At 49.2% G+C, this 22,222-nt stretch overlaps 1 protein-coding gene across 1 annotated transcript in view; it reads left to right on the top strand.

Moving 5' to 3' along the window:
* The window catches only part of LOC139574656 (speckle-type POZ protein), a 150,711-nt gene that overhangs the window by 23,186 nt on the left and 105,303 nt on the right, over window positions 1-22,222 (top strand). Inside the window, exon 2 of the mRNA XM_071399423.1 lies at window positions 2,694-2,851. The gene's annotated coding sequence lies outside the window, so the exon portion shown is untranslated. The remainder of the gene's footprint in view (window positions 1-2,693; window positions 2,852-22,222) is intronic.

The raw sequence follows: 22,222 nt of genomic DNA, 5'->3' as shown, positions 1-22,222 counted from the left end.
TGACAGATAATGCTGCAAACATGAAGGCAGCTTGGTCTAAAGTGGAGGTGTCCTACCATCACATCACACCCATTGGCTGTGCTGCTCATGCATTGAATCTGCTCCTCGAGGACATCATGGCACTGAAAACAATGGATACAGCCTACAAGAGAGCCAAGGAAATGGTTAGAATAAGAGAAGAATAAGAGCACCACATTGAAGCTGCCCAGCAACACCCATTGGGGTGGTGTTGTCATCATGTTTGACAGTCTCCTGGAGGGAAAGGAGTCTCTCCAAGAAATGTCCATATCACAGTCTGCCGATATGGACAGCCCCATCAAGAGGATCCTCCTGGATGATGTATTTTGGGAGAGAGTGGTAAGCAGCCTGAAACTCCTGAAACCTATAGCAGTAGCCATTGTGCGGATTGAGGGAGACAATGCCATCCTGTCTGATGTTCAGACTCTGCTTGCAGACGTAAGAGAAGAAATCCGTACTGCCCTTCCCACTTCACTGTTGCTCCAAGCAGAGGAAACTGCAGTTCTGAAATACATCAAAAAGCGTGAAGACTTCTGCCTGAAGCCCATACACGCCGCAGCGTACATGTTGGACCCCAAGTATGCTGGCAAGAGCGTCCTGTCTGGTGCAGAGATCAACAAGGCCTATGGTGTCATCACTATTGTGTCTCGCCACCATGGCCTGGATGAGGGCAAGGTTCTAGACAGTCTGGCGAAGTACACTTCCAAGCAAGGGCTTTGAGATAGAGACGCAATATGACGTGCCAACATATCTCATCAGCCACCTGGTGGAAGGGACTTTGTGGATCTGAGGCTCTTACCCGTTGCCTCCATCATCCTCCAAATCCCAACATCAGCCGCCTCAGAGCGCAACTGGTCCTTGTTTGGGAACACACACCAAAGCACGCAACAGGCTGACCAATACAAGGATTGAAAAATTGGTGGCCATCTGGGCCAATTTGAGGCTTTTTGAACCTGACAACGAGCCATCCTCAAGGTTGGAAAGTGACAGTGAAGATGAGGCCTGAGTCTGATGTTCAAGAGGTGGATATTGAGGAGGTCCAGGGAGAAGACATGGAAGCCTGAGAGGAAGACAACCAAAGCTTAAGTTTCTAGACTATAATTTTACAGATGTATGTTGAAAATGTTTTTGGGAGATGTGATAGCTCGTTGGGGATCAACCAGGATTTCATCATACATGTCAAGCAGTTAAGTTTCTGATCTCTGTCCAATGCCTCGCTTCCTCGGTGCGCACTGTCACTGTGTCTGTTTCCATCTTGTCCAGCTGTGTATGTAACATTTCACATAAACCCTGTTTCTTGTCTGCATCGAAGTAGCGGTCCTTGTACCTAGCATCGAGATTGATGGCAACACTGTAAAGAGGCTCAGAGACAATGCCACTGAATTGCTTGTTCACAGCCTCGAGTAGTTTTGTAAGTTTTAACCCCCCGGTCTGTCGGCAGTTTTGTTGAGCAGGCGTTTCAATGCCATGACAGAGGGTATCACGTCTGCTGCAGACAGTTGATTAGCTTTTTTCTCCAGTAAAGTTTAAATGGCGCTAGGAAGGGTGTTCATGTTCTCAAAGCCATTGAAATGGGAGCAGCGGTATGAGAACCAGTATGAGAACCAGCACATTCCTGAGCATGCAATACTGCTTTCCTCAGTACGAAATCCTCGTCGACCCGTTGTGCTGTCAGACTCAGCATGCTCATGGGGCAGACATCGCTGGTCCAAATGTCAGTCGGGAAGCTAATAGCAGTGAGCTCATAGATGTACATTTCAACAATACTGTGTAACTCCGGTAGGGCAGCATCTGAAAAATAGTGTGTACCGGGGCTCGACCAGTCGGCGAAAGCCAACATCCACAACAGAGAAGGGTTGATTGTCAAGGGCATTGAATTCCTTTATCTTGGCGTTAATGGATTTTGCCTTCGAGTTATCTCGCTGAAATGTTCATACTCTTTCAAATGACTGCTGGACTTGAACTTGTTTAGTTGTTGGAAGAGTTTGCTTAATATTTTTCTGCTTTTCTGTGTAGCGCTGTATTTTTCGTGGCGTCATTACGTCATCTACCTATGTTATATAGGTTTGCACGTCAGCGTTAACATCGGTTTTGCATATTGGCGTAAGACAGCGGGCAGATGTTGGCATTTTTTACTAATATAGGCCTTTTACGATATGCTCACCGATTTATTGTGCATCCCTACTAGACATAATGAAGTGTTTTAATAATTCTGCTGTGTGGCATCGGTCTGGTTTCACCTCAAATCAGACACCTCACTAAATGAACCCCGCTCCTCCATGGGGGAGACAGGGCCACCTCAGCCTTGTCAGGAGAGGGAAGGAGACAGACAGACAGACAGACAGACTTCTCCACCAGCAGAGACTGGAATTGTTCAGCCACGGAGAGAGAGGCCAGACAGACAGCACTGTTATTGGAGTCTCACTGAGATCGTCTAATGATTGAACTACTGTCTGGCTGGACTTTCCTTGCTGAACTTACACTACACATTCACAAAAGTGTTATTGTGTGCGTACACGTTAAGTAGAGGTACCTGAGTCAGTTCAGATACACTTAGTCAGCGGTTTGTTTGTATGTCTTGCCTCAAGGTTTTTTGTAATGGTTGTTTTTCACAATGAACTCACTCCTCTCGTCTCAATCTCTTGTTTGTGTTCTCCTTCTCTCGTTCTCTGCAGCCGGACAGGAGGCCCAGGCAAACAGAGGGACACAGCCAGAGACGCAGACAGACAGACGTACAGATAGAGGACTGCTCCCAGACTGACAGACAGGGGGCCCAGCTGGCCCAGCCATGGCATCAGCCAGCAGCACAGATGTTTGAGGGACTTTGATCTGGGTGAGTACCAACTGGGTTGGAGATAAGGGGGGGGGGGGGGGTGTCCCAACACAAAGAAGATGGGTGATTTTGGGTGGGGCAGTGACTGGTGGCTGGTTTGAAGAGACTGAGGAAAATGTTGAGAGAGAAAAAAATAACTAGGATTGGGAGAATTTTGTTGACAGAGGAAGAAGTAGAAGGTTACATTTAGATGGGAGAAAGTGTGAGATTTAGGGTTTGAATAAACAAAAAAATGAAAGGAGAGGAAAGAGGACAAGGATAGACAAACGAGGAGAGGAAAGAGGGTGGATGCAAAGACAGCAGAATTAGATGTAGGTGGCAGCATTGAATCATTCAATATATGATTCAGATGTGTCTGTCTTCAAAAAGCTAAAGTAACACTTCATTTCTAATAAAGGACTTACAGCTGTGAAAAGGGGAATAATTATCAGTGTTGGTGTGAGAGATGAGGGAGGGGAGGATATTGTAACTGTAAATGACCGGTGACAGAACTGTAAACTGGAGAGAATGGAGGATTTTTAAGAAATAAAGTGTTTGTAGTTCTAGTATACTTAACAAATCCTTAAATATGATCTGAAACAACCCTCTAGATGGAACAAAAGGTGAACAGAATCCATTATGTAGAAATTGACCATTGCCCACACAGTGTTTCTCAGATTAACCTCTCTGGGATATTCGGGACGCTAGCGTCCCACCTCAACAACAGCCAGTGAAATTGCAGGGTGCCAAATCCAAAACAACAGAAATCTCATAGTTAAAATTCCTCAAACATACATGTATTTCACACCATTTTAAAGATACACTTGTTGTAAATCCAGCCACAGTGTCCGATTTCAAAAAGGCTTTACGACAAAAGCACACCAAACGATTGTTAGGTCAGCACTTAGTCACAGAAAAACACAGCCATTTTTCCAGCCAAAGAGAGGAGTCACAAAAAGCAGAAATAGAGAAAATGAATCACTAACCTTTGATCTTCATCATGACACTCATAGGACTTCATGTTACACAATGCATGTATGTTTTGTTCGATAAAGTTCATATTTATATCCAAAAATCTCAGTTTACATTGGCGCGTTACGTTCAGTCGTTCTAAAACATCCGGTGATTTTGCAGAGAGCCACATCAATTTACAGAAATACTCATAATTAACATTGCTAAAAGATACCAGTGTTATGCATGGAATTTTAGATCCACTTCTCCTGAATGCAACCGCTGTCAGATTTCAAAAAAGCTTTACCGAAAAAGCACACCATGCAATAATCTGAGTACAGCACTCAGACAACAAAACAAGCCATACAGATATCCGCCATGTTGTGGAGTCAACAGATGTCAGAAATAGCATTATAAATAATCACTTACCTTTGATGATCTTCATCAGAGTGCACTCAGGAATCCCAGTTCCACAATAAATGTTTGATTTGTAAGAAAGTCCATTTATGTCCAAATACCTCCTTTTTGTTCGCGTGTTCAGTACACAATCCAAACTCACGACGCGCGGGCAAGTCCATGCGAAAGTTCAGACGAAAAGCCATATTACAGTTCGTAGAAACATGTCAAACGAAGTATAGAATCAATCTTTAGGATGTTTTTAACATAAATGTTCAATAATGTTTCAACCGGAGAATTCCTTTGTCTGTAGAAATGCGATGGAACGCAGCTAACTCTCACGTGAGCGCACGTGATCAGCTCATGCCAGACACCTGACTCAATTACCTCCCATTCCCCCCTCCTTCACAGTAGAAGCATCAAACAAGGTTCTAAAGACTGTTGACATCTAGTGGAAGCCTTAGGAAGTGCAATCGGACCAAATTTACACTATCTTGGATAGGCAAAGAGTTGAAAAACTACAAATCTCAGATTTCCCACTTCCTGGTTGGATTTTTTCTCAGGTTTTTGCCTGCCATATGAGTTCTGTTATACTCACAGACATCATTCAAACAGTTTTAGAAACTTCAGTGTTTTCTATCCAAATATACTAATAATATGCATATTCTAGCTCTTAGGACTGAGTAGCAGGCAGGTTACTCTAGGCACCTTTTTATCCAAGCTACTCAATACTGCCCCCCTGTCCCAAAGAAGTTAAATTACAAGTATGTATGTTAAAATAGTTCTGTGTGCTTATTGTGTGTGAAGGCCCTCGTACATGCTGGTGTGTGTATGAGTGATGTGCGGGGCTGACCCTGCAGTGAGAGCCCTTAGCAGTGATCAGAGACCAGTGTCTCTTTATGGAGACAGAGTAATTAGTTCAGGGCTTTAGAGGACCTGTCACTGGGTTTCTCTCATCCCCCAGCCCCCTTCCACCTCACCTCATCCGCTCCTCTGTCAGTGGCTCCATCCCCCGTCTCCCTCACGGCTGCTCCAGGTAATTGACGCCACTTAAGATCATTGAGTGTGTGTTTGAATTTTTTATATTTTTTATATTCAGTGAATTTGCTATGCTCTGCTTGCTGGTTTCACCACGCCTGACTGGCCCAGCGTCGCTCACCTGACCTGTCACTCACCCTTGGCTGGCCTGCCAGCTGGCTGCCAGGCTCAACGAGCTCCCGACGCTCTGCCTCTCCCGTTCAGCACGGCAGGGGTGGCCCTGGAGGACCTGGCCTGGCAGTGGATCGGTCCACTCACAATTATTTTAAAGACACTGCATTACAGACACTTTAATGAGAACAACTATTGTGATATATGTGAGAGAAACAACTCAGGCAAGACTAAAAATCTATGGTGGATGAAACCTCAAATCGCTTCATATAGACTTTATCCAAGCTGTTATTGATTGGTATACTTTATTTAAGCATTAAGGCCAGAGGGGGTGTGGTATATGACCAATATGCTTAACCACGATGCATAGCGGAGTGCCTTGACACAGCCCTTAGCCGTGGTATATTGGCCATATACCACAAAACCCAGAGGTGCCTTATTGCTTTTATAAACTGGTTACCATCACAATTAGAGTAGGAAAAACAAATGTTTTTATGAACTGGGTGGTTTGAATGGCTGAAAGCCATGTTATGTCAGACCGTATACCACGGGTATGACAAAACATTTAGTTTTACTGCTATAATTATGTTGGGAAACAGTTTATAATAGCAATAAGGCTCCTCTGGGGTTTGTGATATATGGCCAATATACCACGGCTAAGTGTCCAGGCACTCCACGTTGCGTCGTGAATAATCACACCCCTTAGCCGTGGTATATTGGCCATATACCACACCGCATCGGGCCTTATTGCTTAATTATACCATGGCATTGTTAAATACTTGTTTCTGATTGGCTTGAAGGGTATTATAGAGTTAATTATTTCTCTAAAACGCATGGTATATTTGCACGGTAGAATTCAATATAGTTAATTCTTACATGTTCTATGTTTGAGCTGCTTTTGAAAGCAAAGGTCAAATTGAAAACATTATTGGCATTGTTCCATTGGATTTTTCATAATAGCCTTATGGTTTGGTTCGCTAAACAAGCAAGTATGTTTGTTTTGGTTACCAAGGCATCTACTGTAGCTATCTAGTAAACTTTCTAGCTACTTCAGTGGATGTTGAATGCATTTCTTGCATGGTGTTAAATTATAGCCATGGTATTAAAGGGATAATCAACTAGGGGCTCTATGCATTCTCTGGGAAATAATGCAGCTCTGCCAGCGCGTCGTGGAACACGATTTCCACGTCTTCATTTATTTACATTTTTTACCCCTATTTCGTGGTATCCAATTGGTAGTTACAGTCTTGTCTCATCGCTGTAACTCCCGTACGGACTCGGGAGAGGCAAAGGTCGAGAGCCGTGAGTCCTCCGAAACACGACCCAACCAAGCCGCACTGCTTCTTGACACAATGCCCACTTATTCCGGAAGCCAGCCGCACCAATGTGTCGGAGGAAACACCCGGCCCGCCACGGGAGTCGCTAGTGAGCGATGGGACAAGGACATCCCTGCCGGCCAAACGCTCCCCTAAACCAGACGACACTGGGCCAATTGTGCGCTGCCCCATGGGTCTCCCGCTCGGCTACGATAGAGCCTGGACTCGATCTCAGAATCTCTAGTGGCACAGCTAGCGCTGCGCTGCAGTGCCTTAGACCACTGTGCCATTCGGGAGGCCACGTCTTTCATGATTATCGATAGAACGCATAGTACCTCATTAATTATCCCTTACATGATTTGATCCTTTGAGACCACGTAACAATGGACCTATCAGTGCTGGGAAAGGAATCCTTAGGACTTGTCTGATATACATACAGTGGGGAGAACAAGTATTTGATACACTGCCGATTTTGCAGGTTTTCCTACTTACAAAGCATGTAGAGGTCTGTAATTTCTATCATGGGTACACTTCAACTATGAGAGACGGAATCTAAAACAAAAATCCAGAAAATCACATTGTATGATTTTTAAGTAATTAATTTGCATTTTATTGCATGACATAAGTATTTGATACATCAGAAAAGCAGATCTTAATATTTGGTACAGAAACCTTTGTTTGCAATTACAGAGATCATACGTTTCCTGTAGTTCTTGACCAGGTTTGCACACACTGCAGCAGGGATTTTGGCCCACTCCTCCATACAGATCTTCTCCAGATCCTTCAGGTTTCGGGGCTGTCGCTGGGCAATACGGATTTTCAGCTCCCTCCAAAGATTTTCTATTGGGTTCAGGTCTGGAGACTGGCTAGGCCACTCCAGGACCTTGAGATGCTTCTTACGGCGCCACTCCTTAGTTGCCCTGGCTGTGTGTTTCAGGTCGTTGTCATGCTGGAAGACCCAGCCACGACCCATCTTCAATGCTCTTACTGAGGGAAGGAGGTTGTTGGCCAAGATCTCGCGATACATGGCCCCATCCATCCTCCCCTCAATACGGTGCAGTCATCCTGTCCCCTTTGCAGAAAAGCATCCCCAAAGAATGATGTTTCCACCTCCATGCTTCACGGTTGGGATGGTGTTCTTGGGGTTGTACTCATCCTTCTTCTTCCTCCAAACACGGCGAGTGGAGTTTAGACCAAAAAGCTCTATTTTTGTCTCATCAGACCACATGACCTTCTCCCAGTCCTCCTCTGGATCATCCAGATGGTCATTGGCAAACTTCAGACGGGCCTGGACATGCGCTGGCTTGAGCAGGGGGACCTTGCGTGCGCTGCAGGATTTTAATCCATGACGGCGTAGTGTGTTACTAATGGTTTTCTTTGAGACTGTGGTCCCAGCTCTCTTCAGGTCATTGACCAGGTCCTGCCGTGTAGTTCTGGGCTGATCCCTCACCTTCCTCATGATCATTGATGCCCCACGAGGTGAGATCTTGCATGGAGCCCCAGACCGAGGGTGATTGACTGTCATCTTGAACTTCTTCCATTTTCTAATAATTGCGCCAACAGTTGTTGCCTTCTCACCAAGCTGCTTGCCTATTGTCCTGTAGCCCATCCCAGCCTTTTGCATGTCTACAATTTTATCCCTGATGTCCTTATACAGCTCTCTGGTCTTGGCCATTGTGGAGAGGTTGGAGTCTGTTTGATTGAGTGTGTGGACAGGTGTCTTTTATACAGGTAACGAGTTCAAACAGGTGCAGTTAATACAGGTAATGAGTGGAGAACAGGAGGGCTTCTTAAAGAAAAACTAACAGGTCTGTGAGAGCTGGAATTCTTACTGGTTGGTAGGTGATCAAATACTTATGTCATGCAATAAAATGCAAATTAATTACTTAAAAATCATACAATGTGATTTTCTGGATTTTTGTTTTAGATTCCGTCTCTCACAGTTGAAGTGTACCTATGATAAAAATTACAGACCTCTACATGCTTTGTAAGTAGGAAAACCTGCAAAATCGGCAGTGTATCAAATACTTGTTCTCCCCACTGTATCTAACCCAGTCATTACTCCAACCATATTGCAATTACTCACTAACACATATGCTAACAGACGTATGTGGCAGCTCAACGGCCATATGTGACATTGCAGGTTTACATCTTAAAGGTCTTTTCACAGTAATTATTTTGGGACGTATTACCGCCCAGCGGCCAACTTTGATCAACTGTGCTCTACATTCACTGACTGGCATCGCCTGTCGCTTGGCAACCTGGAAAGGTGTTTGATTCCTCTCCCTTTCTTTCACTCCCTCAATCACTCTCTTCTCTTTCACCTGGTTTCTGTCTCACATTCGGCCTCCTGGTTCTAATTCCAGTTGCTGCGGCAACCCTGCAGCTGTTCTGCCGGTGGCTCCCCCCAGTCTCAAACAGGCTGCTTGTGTGGAGTTGCTTAATGATTAGGTTTTATTTCTATTTCTCCTCCTGAAGGGCCACAATCCAACTGTGATCAGCTCCTCTACCACCCTGTCTATCCTTATTTCCTTCTTTCCTTTCCTCACTTCTGCCTATTTTCCCAGCCACACCTTCCCTTATGCATCTACAGGTACTTGCTCTGTGATGTGACGTTTTTTTACGTCTACCGGTTTGTGAATTGTCTCCTTTGAGTGGGGACTCTCACTCCATCACTCTCTCCTCGTCATTGTCTGGTGTTGTCACCATGAGTCTGCTGGAGTTTGAGTTTGGTGGTGAGTTTGACTGGCTGTTATCTGGAGATTGGAATGTGCCAGACTCTAATGACTCCATTAGAGTGTGTTAATCTGTGAGAGGTATGGCTGGGGGAAAGTTTTAACTCCAGCACAGACTGACAGGATGGACTGGAAGACTAAAGGGTCTGGCTGCTGAGAGTGATGGCTGGAGTATTATGTTGAGGACAAGCTGCAGTGAGGAGAATGGCTAATGTTAAACTAAACTGGTGTGCTCTGAGAAGCAGTGAGGACTTTTAAAATGTCACCCGGCACTGTGTGTGTGTGCGCGCGCATCTGTGCACGCCCAACACCAGAGCAGCCTTATCTGCCTGGCATTTCCAACCTCAGAGAATACTGCTGCAGCCGGCACTATCTGATGACTCACCAAAAGGCCTCTCTGAGAGAACATATTGAGAGGCAGCGAGCGCAGCTACACTTAACCTTAACATGAATTAGGAAAGGTCAGACGGGGAGGGTGAGGTACGAGTTGGGGAAAGACACTTACAGCACTGTTATTGTTTGGATCTTATCTTAATAGACTCTGGGTGGATGTGATGCCTGTTGCCTGCCAGGCAGCTTTGCACAGCGCTCTGTGGCCAGGTAATACACTGATCCTGGATCAGATCAGACTGGATGTTAAGTCGACAACATGCCTCACTGAGATGGCCAAATGGTCTGGAATCAGGTTGCAAAAGTTGCAAAGCTTTACAATTTTGTAAATTTGTCTCAGTCCTGAGTCAAGACAGTGTTGGGTCTGAGTACTGACTAGACGCGGTGGCATTTAGAGGCCAGCCACCACACACACACACCAAGTTGTCTGGAGTCTAGATGTACTCAACACTCAGCGTAGTCTCATCACTTCATCACAACCGCAGGGCTTTAAAAAGAAACAGTTTGGCCACAGCTACAGGGGGTGGCATCTCTGTTAGTCTTCACCTTCCACAGAGAGGAGCTGCTCATTCTCAGCATTCACTGTATCACTAACTCACTGTTTAATTCATGTATGGAAGTACGTAAAGCATTTAAAATAGCGCTGCAGAAATGTAAATGAGGGAAGGAGTGTGTGCGTGCAGTACGAGGTGGAGTGTGTAAATGTGGTAATTGGGAAGCAGAGTGACGTCGGGGCACCAGAAGAGTAGCCCCTGTCGCATGGCGAGCAGCAGACGGATAGAGCTGAACTTATTAGTGCTGCTGCCTTCCCACAAGCTGAAAAGAGCAACACGAGAAGGTGGAAAGAGGGAGAGCACGGCGTTTCCTTCTTTACCTCCATCTCCAACCCCCCCTCTCTTTTCTCTCCCTCCTTCCTTTCTGCTTGTCTACTGTGTTGAGTGTTCATCCAAAAATGGGCAAGAAAAAGGCTGTTGTCCATGGTACTTGTTGTATTGTCTCTGTCCATGCATTACCATTCACTTGGACCCTCCATCATCTGACTAGCCCTTCTATCTCCATTACTAGATACAGCTCTGGCGATGGTGTACTACAGTGGGCTGACATGCCTATTCCACAGGGGGTTCGTGCTGTTGAATGGTCCTGCTTAGTCTCATTGTGGGGAGGCCCACAGGTTCTCCTGGGAGGGGCAGGAAGGGAGGCTGTGTTCTCGCTGTTAGAAATGAGGGAGAACCTTCAGAGGTGGGGTGACGGCAAGGGGTGTACCCCTTTATCGCCCTGTGGCATTTGCCCTTGATCGCAGTGTCTCAGCACACCAGCATGACAACTTAAGAGAGGGGTTGATCTTAATTGGCTCGATTGCAGCTATAGGTGTTCACATTCTTCCATGACTGTATATTGCTCCTAAAGTAGTTTAGTCTCTCTCTGTGAGATGCCTTGTGGAGAGGCAGGTGGGCAGTGGGTGGTCTGGGCCTTGGTGTCTGACCCTCACTGTCAGCTGTGTCTCTGTGTGTTAGGGAGTACATTTAGAAATGACAGGTTTCCATTTTTAATGAGAAGAAAAAAGCCTGTCCTCAGCTCAAAACGCTCGCCCCCTTGTCTTTCTGTTTCTCTATGCAGCGGTGGACCTGAGTAGACCCACACACTCTCTTGCTCTCTCTCTTGTGGCTCTCTCTCTTGTGGCTCTCTCTCTTGTGGCTCTCTCTCGTGGCTCTCTCTCTCGTGGCTCGCTCTCTCTCTCGTGGCTCTCTCTCTCGTGGCTCTCTCTCTCGTGGCTCTGTCTCTCGCGGCTCTCTCTCTCGCGGCTCTCTCTCTCGCGGCTCTCTCTCTCGCGGCTCTCTCTCTCGCGGCTCTCTCTCTCGCGGCTCTCTCTCTCGCGGCTCTCTCTCTCGCGGCTCTCTCTCGCGGCTCTCTCTCGCGGCTCTCTCTCGCGGCTCTCTCTCGCGGCTCTCTCGCGGCTCTCGCCCTCTCTCTCTCTCTCTCTCGACGCGCCCTCTCTCTCTCTCGACGCGCCCTCTCTCTCTCTCGACGCGCCCTCTCTCTCGACGCGCCCTCTCTCTCTCTCTCTCTCTCGACGCGCCCTCTCTCTCTCTCTCTCTCGACGCGCCCTCTCTCTCTCTCTCTCTCGACGCGCCCTCTCTCTCTCTCTCTCTCGACGCGCCCTCTCTCTCTCTCTCTCTCGACGCGCCCTCTCTCTCTCTCGACGCGCCCTCTCTCTCTCTCGACGCGCCCTCTCTCTCTCTCTCGACGCGCCCTCTCTCTCTCTCGACGCGCCCTCTCTCTCTCTCGACGCGCCCTCTCTCTCTCTCGACGCGCCCTCTCTCTCTCTCGACGCGCCCTCTCTCTCTCTCGACGCGCCCTCTCTCTCTCTCGACGCGCCCTCTCTCTCTCTCGACGCGCCCTCTCTCTCTCTCGACGCGCCCTCTCTCTCTCTCTCTCGACGCGCCCTCTCTCTCTCTCTCTCTCGACGCGCCCTCTCTCTCTCTCGACGCGCCCTCTCTCTCTCTCGACGCGCCCTCTCTCTCTCTCGACGCGCCCTCTCTCTCTCTCGACGCGCCCTCTCTCTCTCTCGACGCGCCCTCTCTCTCTCTCGACGCGCCCTCTCTCTCTCTCGACGCGCCCTCTCTCTCTCTCGACGCGCCCCCTCTCTCTCTCGACGCGCCCCCTCTCTCTCTCGACGCGCCCCCTCTCTCTCTCGACGCGCCCTCTCTCTCTCTCGACGCGCCCTCTCTCTCTCTCGACGCGCCCTCTCTCTCTCTCGACGCGCCCTCTCTCTCTCTCGACGCGCCCTCTCTCTCTCTCGACGCGCCCTCTCTCTCTCTCGACGCGCCCTCTCTCTCTCTCGACGCGCCCTCTCTCTCTCTCGACGCGCCCTCTCTCTCTCTCGACGCGCCCTCTCTCTCTCTCGACGCGCCCTCTCTCTCTCTCGACGCGCCCTCTCTCTCTCTCGACGCGCCCTCTCTCTCTCTCGACGCGCCCTCTCTCTCTCTCGACGCGCCCTCTCTCTCTCTCGACGCGCCCTCTCTCTCTCTCGACGCGCCCTCTCTCTCTCGACGCGCCCTCTCTCTCTCTCGACGCGCCCTCTCTCTCTCTCGACGCGCCCTCTCTCTCTCGCGACGCGCCCTCTCTCTCTCTCGACGCGCCCTCTCTCTCTCTCGACGCGCCCTCTCTCTCTCTCGACGCGCCCTCTCTCGACGCGCCCTCTCTCTCTCTCGACGCGCCCTCTCTCTCTCTCGACGCGCCCTCTCTCTCTCTCGACGCGCCCTCTCTCTCTCTCGACGCGCCCTCTCTCTCTCTCTCGACGCGCCCTCTCTCTCTCTCGACGCGCCCTCTCTCTCTCTCGACGCGCCCTCTCTCTCTCTCGACGCGCCCTCTCTCTCTCTCGACGCGCCCTCTCTCTCTCTCGACGCGCCCTCTCTCTCTCTCGACGCGCCCTCTCTCTCTCTCGACGCGCCCTCTCTCTCTCTCGACGCGCCCTCTCTCTCTCTCTCTCTCGACGCGCCCTCTCTCTCTCTCTCTCTCGACGCGCCCTCTCTCTCTCTCTCTCTCGACGCGCCCTCTCTCTCTCTCTCTCGACGCGCCCTCTCTCTCTCTCTCTCTCTCGACGCGCCCTCTCTCTCTCTCTCTCTCGACGCGCCCTCTCTCTCTCTCGACGCGCCCTCTCTCTCTCTCTCGACGCGCCCTCTCTCTCTCTCTCGACGCGCCCTCTCTCTCTCTCGACGCGCCCTCTCTCTCTCTCGACGCGCCCTCTCTCTCTCTCGACGCGCCCTCTCTCTCTCTCGACGCGCCCTCTCTCTCTCTCGACGCGCCCTCTCTCTCTCTCTCGACGCGCCCTCTCTCTCTCTCTCGACGCGCCCTCTCGCTCGCTCTCGACGCGCCCTCTCGCTCGCTCTCGACGCGCCCTCTCGCTCGCTCTCGACGCGCCCTCTCGCTCGCTCTCGACGCGCCCTCTCGCTCGCTCTCGACGCGCCCTCTCGCTCGCTCTCGACGCGCCCTCTCTCTCTCTCTCTCTCGACGCGCCCTCTCTCTCTCTCTCTCTCGACGCGCCCTCTCTCTCTCTCTCTCGACGCGCCCTCTCTCTCTCTCTCTCGACGCGCCCTCTCTCTCTCTCTCTCTCTCGACGCGCCCTCTCTCTCTCTCTCTCTCTCGACGCGCCCTCTCTCTCTCTCTCGACGCGCCCTCTCTCTCTCTCTCTCGACGCGCCCTCTCTCTCTCTCTCTCTCGACGCGCCCTCTCTCTCTCTCTCGACGCGCCCTCTCTCTCGACGCGCCCTCTCTCTCTCTCTCGACGCGCCCTCTCTCTCTCTCGACGCGCCCTCTCTCTCTCTCGACGCGCCCTCTCTCTCTCTCTCTCTCTCGACGCGCCCTCTCTCTCTCTCTCGACGCGCCCTCTCTCTCTCTCTCGACGCGCCCTCTCTCTCTCTCTCGACGCGCCCTCTCTCTCTCTCTCGACGCGCCCTCTCTCTCTCTCTCGACGCGCCCTCTCTCTCTCTCGACGCGCCCTCTCTCTCTCTCGACGCGTCCTCTCTCTCTCTCGACGCGCCCTCTCTCTCTCTCGACGCGCCCTCTCTCTCTCGACGCGCCCTCTCTCTCTCTCGACGCGCCCTCTCTCTCTCTCGACGCGCCCTCTCTCTCTCGACGCGCCCTCTCTCTCTCGACGCGCCCTCTCTCTCTCTCGACGCGCCCTCTCTCTCTCTCGACGCGCCCTCTCTCTCTCTCGACGCGCCCTCTCTCTCTCTCGACGCGCCCTCTCTCTCTCTCGACGCGCCCTCTCTCTCTCGACGCGCCCTCTCTCTCTCTCGACGCGCCCTCTCTCTCTCTCGACGCGCCCTCTCTCTCTCGACGCGCCCTCTCGCTCGCTCTCGACGCGCCCTCTCTCTCTCTCTCTCTCGACGCGCCCTCTCTCTCTCTCTCGACGCGCCATCTCTCTCTCTCTCGACGCGCCCTCTCTCTCTCTCGACGCGCCCTCTCTCTCTCTCTCTCTCTCGACGCGCCCTCTCGCTCGCTCTCGACGCGCCCTCTCTCTCTCTCTCTCGACGCGCCATCTCTCTCTCTCTCGACGCGCCCTCTCTCTCTCTCTCTCGACGCGCCCTCCTCTCTCTCTCTCTCTCGACGCGCCCTCTCTCTCTCTCTCTCTCTCGACGCGCCCTCTCGCTCGCTCTCGACGCGCCCTCTCTCTCTCTCTCTCGACGCGCCCTCTCTCTCTCTCTCGACGCGCCCTCTCTCTCTCTCTCTCGACGCGCCCTCTCGCTCGCTCTCGACGCGCCCTCTCGCTCGCTCTCGACGCGCCCTCTCGCTCGCTCTCGACGCGCCCTCTCGCTCGCTCTCGACGCGCCCTCTCGCTCGCTCTCGACGCGCCCTCTCGCTCGCTCTCGACGCGCCCTCTCGCTCGCTCTCGACGCGCCCTCTCGCTCGCTCTCGACGCGCCCTGTCGCTCGCTCTCGACGCGCCCTCTCGCTCGCTCTCGACGCGCCCTCTCGCTCGCTCTCGAAGCGCACTCTCGCTCGCTCTCGACGCGCCCTCTCGCTCGCTCTCGACGCGCCCTCTCGCTCGCTCTCGACGCGCCCTCTCTCTCGCTCTCGACGCGCCCTCTCTCTCGCTCTCGACGCGCCCTCTCTCTCGCTCTCGACGCGCCCTCTCTCTCGCTCTCGACGCGCCCTCTCTCTCGCTCTCGACGCGCCCTCTCGCTCGCTCTCGACGCGCCCTCTCGCTCGCTCTCGACGCGCCCTCTCGCTCGCTCTCGACGCGCCCTCTCGCTCGCTCTCGACGCGCCCTCTCGCTCGCTCTCGACGCGCCCTCTCGCTCGCTCTCGACGCGCCCTCTCGCTCGCTCTCGACGCGCCCTCTCGCTCGCTCTCGACGCGCCCTCTCGCTCGCTCTCGACGCGCCCTCTCGCTCGCTCTCGACGCGCCCTCTCGCTCGCTCTCGACGCGCCCTCTCGCTCGCTCTCGACGCGCCCTCTCGCTCGCTCTCGACGCGCCCTCTCGCTCGCTCTCGACGCGCCCTCTCGCTCGCTCTCGACGCGCCCTCTCGCTCGCTCTCGACGCGCCCTCTCGCTCGCTCTCGACGCGCCCTCTCGCTCGCTCTCGACGCGCCCTCTCGCTCGCTCTCGACGCGCCCTCTCGCTCGCTCTCGACGCGCCCTCTCTCTCGCTCTCGACGCGCCCTCTCTCTCGCTCTCGACGCGCCCTCTCTCTCGCTCTCGACGCGCCCTCTCTCTCGCTCTCGACGCGCCCTCTCTCTCGCTCTCGACGCGCCCTCTCTCTCGCTCTCGACGCGCCCTCTCTCTCGCTCTCGACGCGCCCTCTCTCTCGCTCTCGACGCGCCCTCTCTCTCGCTCTCGACGCGCCCTCTCTCTCGCTCTCGACGCGCCCTCTCTCTCGCTCTCGACGCGCCCTCTCGCTCGCTCTCGACGCGCCCTCTCGCTCGCTCTCGACGCGCCCTCTCGCTCGCGCTCTCTCGACGCGCCCGCTCTCTCGCGCCCTCTCGACGCGCCCTCTCGCTCGCGCCCTCTCGACGCGCCCTCTCGCTCGCTCTCTCTCGACGCGCCCGCTCTCTCGCGCCCTCTCGACGCGCCCTCTCTCTCGCTCTCTCTCGACGCGCCCTCTCTCTCGCTCTCTCTCGACGCGCCCTCTCTCTCGCTCTCTCTCGACGCGCCCTCTCTCTCGCTCTCTCTCGACGCGCCCTCTCTCTCGCTCTCTCTGGTCTTTTACCCTCATTTGCAGACAGCAAATTACAAATTCAGCGACTTGTACCACTGCTGGGACTGTTCATCATTATAATTGTTAGAAGTGCAGAAAGGACAGTGGGAGGGATGCACGCTGGGGGTTGGGGGCCACAAAACATCTCAACTCATCATGAGGGGCTGCAGTTGATAAAAACTGATAACAAAACCTACTAATGAAAAAAAACTTTGTTTAATCTTGAATACAGGGGGTGCTATTTTCCCATTAGCATAATTTGCTCTACAGATTAAACTGCCTCTTATTCAATTATTGCTCTTACTATATGCATATAAATAATACCATTGGAAAGAAAACAATCTCTAGTTTCTAAAACCGTTTAAATTTTGTCTCTGAGTGATACAGAAGTCATTTGACAGCACTTTCCATGACCAAGAAGAAAAAAGCAAGATGTGTATGCCAGCTTCAACGCTCTGCCTATATATGGTCGTGCCCCCTATGACCCGAAACACACCTCATTGGCCTTCCTCTGGGTGTCGAGGACGTCAGAGGAAAAATATCTTGTTTATCTGGGACTGACGTGAAATGAGAGCTAATTCTTTGGCGTGACCGACAACTTCCGGTTGTCTAAATCGTGCGACTTTTAGCTGCGATTGTCTTCTGTTGTGCGGCCATTATGGATGAAAACTATCTCCGTCTCGAAGTTTGTTTGATACATGTGACCAGATCATCGTAATGTATGTTTTTTCAATATAGTTTAATCAGATTATTTGAATTTTTTCGGGAGTTTTGTGGTGTTCCGTTGTCTGAATTTTTTTACGTTTGAGAGATCCGTGCCACTCGACCGGTACCTGTGCTAAATGGAGTGGGAAAGGAACAATTCTGAACGGAACCAACGACTCATCTTGACAAAGGACACTTTGATCAACATTCTGATGAAAGATCAGCCATAGTAAGACCCAATTTACGATGTTATATCATATCTGTTGTGCATGTGAACTGGCCGTGGGCGCCTAGCCGAATCTGCCTGGTATAGCTATGCTAATTTAGCGCTACATTTTGTTTTCGTTATAAAACATTTCATAAATCTGAAATATTGTTTGGATTCACCAGATGTTGGGCTTTCAATATCTGTACGCTGTGTATTTTTCTGAAATGTTTTAAGATGAGTAATTCGTTATATGACGTTGGTCTCTGTAATTGTTCTGGCTGGGTCAGCACTATTTCAGATTGCAGCTGCAATGTAGAACTGTGATTTATACCTGAAAAATGCACATTTTTCAAAAAAAAAACTATGCTATACCATAAATATGTTATCAGACTCATCTTATGAAGTTGTTTCTTGGTTAGTGGCTATATATATTTTTATTTAGTCGAATTAGTGATAGCTACTGACGCAGGAAAAAGCTGTTGGGAGTAAAAATATCGTGTCCTTTGCTAACGTGGTTAGCTAATAGATTTACATATTGTGTCTTCCCTGTAAAACATTTAAAAAATCTGAAATGGTGGCTTTATTCACAAGACCTGTATCTTTCATCTGGTGTCTTAGACTTGTGATTTAATGATATTTAGATGCTACAAGTTACTTGTGACGCTATGCTAGCTATGCTACTCAGTGGGGTGGGGGGTGGGGGGTGCTACCGGATCAGGGTTGGTGACTCGTGAGAAGTTAAATGTGTGTGCAAGCGCATGTGAGAGTTAGGCTATATAGAGGAGATTACTGAGTAGTTTGGGTCATCAGGCTGACCCCCAGTCTTCGCTTGAAGTTATTGAGGGATGATGATGTTTTGGCAATGTGGTACCTCAGTCAATTCTCTATCAGATACAATGTGAGGTGCGGCAGTGGCTGAAGGTTAACACAGTGTCTAATGACGAAGCGAAAACAGGTTTTTAGAAATGTTTGCAAATGTATTAAAAATAAAACAAATACCTTATTTATATACGTATTCAGACCCTTTGCCATGAGACTCGAAATTGAGCTCAGGTGCATCCTGTTTCCATTGATCATCCTTGAGAAGTTTCTAAAACTTGATTGGAGTCCACCTGTGGTAATTTCAATTGATTGGACATGATTTGGAAAGGCACACACCTGTCTATATAAGGTCCGAAAGTTGACAGTGCATGTCAGAGCAAAAACGAAGCCATGAGGTCGAAGGAATTGTCCGTAGACCTCCGAGACAGGATTGTGTCGAGGCACAGCTCTGGGGAAAAAATGTCTGCTGCATTGAACATCCCCAGGAACACAGTGGCCTCCATCATTCTTAAATGGAAGAAGTTTGGTTACACCAAGACTCTTCCTAGATCTGGCCGCGGGCCAAACTGAGCAATCGGGGGAGAAGGGCCTTAGGGAGGTGACTAAGAACCCGAGTTCCTCTGTGGAGATGGGAGATCCTTCCTTCCAGAAGGACAACCATCTCTGCAGCACTCCACCAATCAGGCCTTTATGGTAGACTGGCCATATGGAAGGAAGCTACTCGTCAATAAAAGGCACATGACAGCCTGCTTGGAGTTTGACAAAAGGCACCTAACATTTAAAAAAATAACTGTTTTTGCTTTGTCATTATGGGGTATTGTGTGTAGATTGATGAGGGTAAAAAAAGATTTAATCCATTTTAGAATGAAGTTGTAACATAACAAAATGTGGAAAGTCCAGGGGTCTGAGTGCTTTCCAAATGCACTGTATATAGATGGATTTCAGAATTGACCTGGATGAATCTATTGAAGGGTTTAAGTAAACTGTCTAAAGTATGAGTATTTGTAGATTAGCGTACATTAATAGTCAAGATATTGAGTTTCTTAAAACTTGTTTGGGATAGGGGGTGGTATTTTCACGTCCGGATGAAAAGCGTGTCCAAAGTAAACTGCCTGCTACTCAGGCCCAGAAGCTAGGATATGCATATAATTGGTAGATTTGGATATAAAAACACTGAAGTTTCTAAAACTGTTAAAATTATATCTGTGAGTATAACAGAACTTATTTGGCAGGCGAAACCCCGAGGACAAACCATCGAGGATTTTTGTTGTTGAGGTGACCATGTTTTCAATAGGTTGTCTATGGGAATCTAGATTTCGGAGGCATCTGGTTGCAGTTCCTAGGGCTTCCACTAGATGTCAACAGTCTTTAGAAATTGGTTGATGTTTGTCTTTTGAGTAATGAAGAAGTATGGCTATTCAGAACGAGGGTTGAGTCTAGTGTCCTGTTGTGTTTGGGGGGTGGGGTGCTCCATTTTCATTTTATCCGCTATTGAACGCGGTTTATTCCGTCTTAAATTGTATCAATTATTTACGGTATAAAATACCTAAAGTTTTATAAGGAAAGTTGTTTGAAGTGTTTGGACCAAGATTACAGGTAACTTATTAGATAATGTGTAGTCATGTTGGGCGAGTTGGAACCAGTGTTTTTCTGAATCAAACGCGCCAAATAAATGGACATTTTGGGGATATAACGACAGAATTAATCGAACAAAAGGACCATTTGTGAAGTTTATGGGACATATTGGAGTGCCAACAGAAGAAGATCTTCAAAGGTAAGACATGAATTATATCGTTATTTCTGAGTTTTGTGTCACGCCTGGCGGTTTGAAATATGATTGTCATGTGTTTGTTTGATGGGGTGCTGTCCTCAGATAATAGCATGGTTTGCTTTAGCTGTAAAGCCTTTTTGAAATCTGACACGGTGGCTGGATTAACAAGAAGTTAAGCTGTGTTTTGGTGTATTGCACTTGTGATGGTATGAAAGTTAAATATTTTAAATAAAGTTAAAAATAAAACATTTAGGCACATTGATTGTTTCCAGGCAACACGATTTGTGAGAGGAGAGGAATCAGAAGAGACAACTGGAGGGTATGGAGAAATGGAGCTTAAGACAGGCTTAGTTTTTGGTCCCTTTATGAGCAAGGACTGCTAATTACCAAGCTCTCTGGTCCTCAAATGTGTTATGAAATCCACTTGATGTGGAAAATGGAGGCGAACGCGTGTTACCTGGCAAAGTCAAACTGAAGGACGTCTACTTCAAAACATTATCTAATTCTCTTTTTGTTTGCTTTTTCTCTCATGCTCTCCTTTTGAATTATAACACCCAAATTATAGAGCATTTTAGAGTATCTCTCTGGGTTGTTTATCAGGTTGCAGTTTTAAGTTCCTAGGAGATTTGGGTCCACATTGAGACACTTTTTTCGTTATCTGAAGCAAAAAAGAAAGGGTCGAACGGAGAGTCTTGGGGATCCCCACTGTCTGTCTGAAAGTGCTCTTCTTACCTTACTGATTGCTTGGAGCTTATTATGGAAGTCAAGCGTCTCTTCACATTTACAGATAGTTACATCTATGTTTACAGCTCATGTCCTCTGCTAGGTGTAATGATTGCTTTCACAGATATGAACACAGGCCTCCAGACGATAGGAGTGTGGGTTGTAGAGACTTTGTTGAGGGAAGTGCACAGGTCAATGAGAGAATACAGTAGATCGTCTGTGGGGATTTTTCCTGATGGTATGAGCCTTATGGTCCATGTTAAGTCTTACTTTTTAATTGGGCTCATCCCATTTATGTAATCGGACTTTTTGTGTGTGTTAGCTGCGTGAGTGAATACGTGTGAGGTTTTCTGTTTATCTTGATTATTTTTTACATTTTTGGCAGTTTCTCCTTGTTCACATTTTGCACCATGTTTCTCTCTTGGCCAGTCTCTAACAATGGAGTACCAGATACCAAGAAGGTCACTGTGAGGGAAAGAAAATGGATCACCAGAGTTGTTTCCATAACCACCAATAGCAAGTAGCACCATCCATCTAAAATGTGGTTACTGCCGTGTTATGGCAATCAGCAGCCTTTCATGCTCCTCTGTTGGAGACTAATGGAACAATGGAGAAAAAATGAAAACATTTAAACAAGGCGAAGAGAGACTCCCTCTCTCTTAATTTGCATTTTAATTATAAATCGCATAATTAAAACGAGTAAGGTATCACACCAGCCTCTCTCCCTCCCTCTTCCTCCCAGTTTCGCTTCATAGGTTAGAAGGACTCTAACTCCAAGTATTTCTTTAGGGTAGATAAATAAATAGGGGGAGTGGGAAAACAGCAGACTGCGGCAAGGCAAAGGTTAAAGCGGCATTACTATTAGCTCTGAAGTGTGTTGGATTATACACAATCCCTCCTGGCAACTTGATGTGCAGGAGATGGATATATACAGTGGGGCAAAAAAGTATTGTCAGCCACCAGTTGTGCAAGTTCTCCCACTTAAAAAGATGAGAGAGACCTGTAATTTCATCATAGGTACACTTCAACTATGACAGACAAAATGAGGGGAAAAAATCCAGAAAATCACATTGTAGGATTTTTTATGAATTTATTTGCAAATTATGGTGGAAAATAAGTATTTGGTCACCTACAAACAAGCAAGATTTCTGGCTCTCACAGACCTGTAACTTTTCTTTAACAGGCTCCTCTGTCCTCCACTCGTTACCTGTATTAATGGCACCTGTTTGAAGTTGTTATCAGTATAAAAGACACCTGTCCACAACCTCAAACAGTCACACTCTAAACTCCACTATGGCCAAGACCAAAGAGCTGTCAAAGGACACCAGAAACAAAATTGTAGACCTGCACCAGGCTGGGAAGACTGAATCTGCAATAGGTAAGCAGCTTGGTTTGAAGAAATCAACTGTGGGAGCAATTATTAGGAAATGGAAGACATACAAGACCACTGATAATCTCCCTCGATCTGGGGCTCCACGCAAGATCTCACCCCGTGGGGTCAAAATGATCACAAGAACGGTTAGCAAAAATC

This window comes from Salvelinus alpinus, chromosome 1 (assembly GCF_045679555.1).
Source record: "Salvelinus alpinus chromosome 1, SLU_Salpinus.1, whole genome shotgun sequence".
Classification (NCBI taxonomy): domain Eukaryota; kingdom Metazoa; phylum Chordata; class Actinopteri; order Salmoniformes; family Salmonidae; genus Salvelinus; species Salvelinus alpinus.
This window is presented reverse-complemented; position numbering and strand designations above follow the sequence as displayed.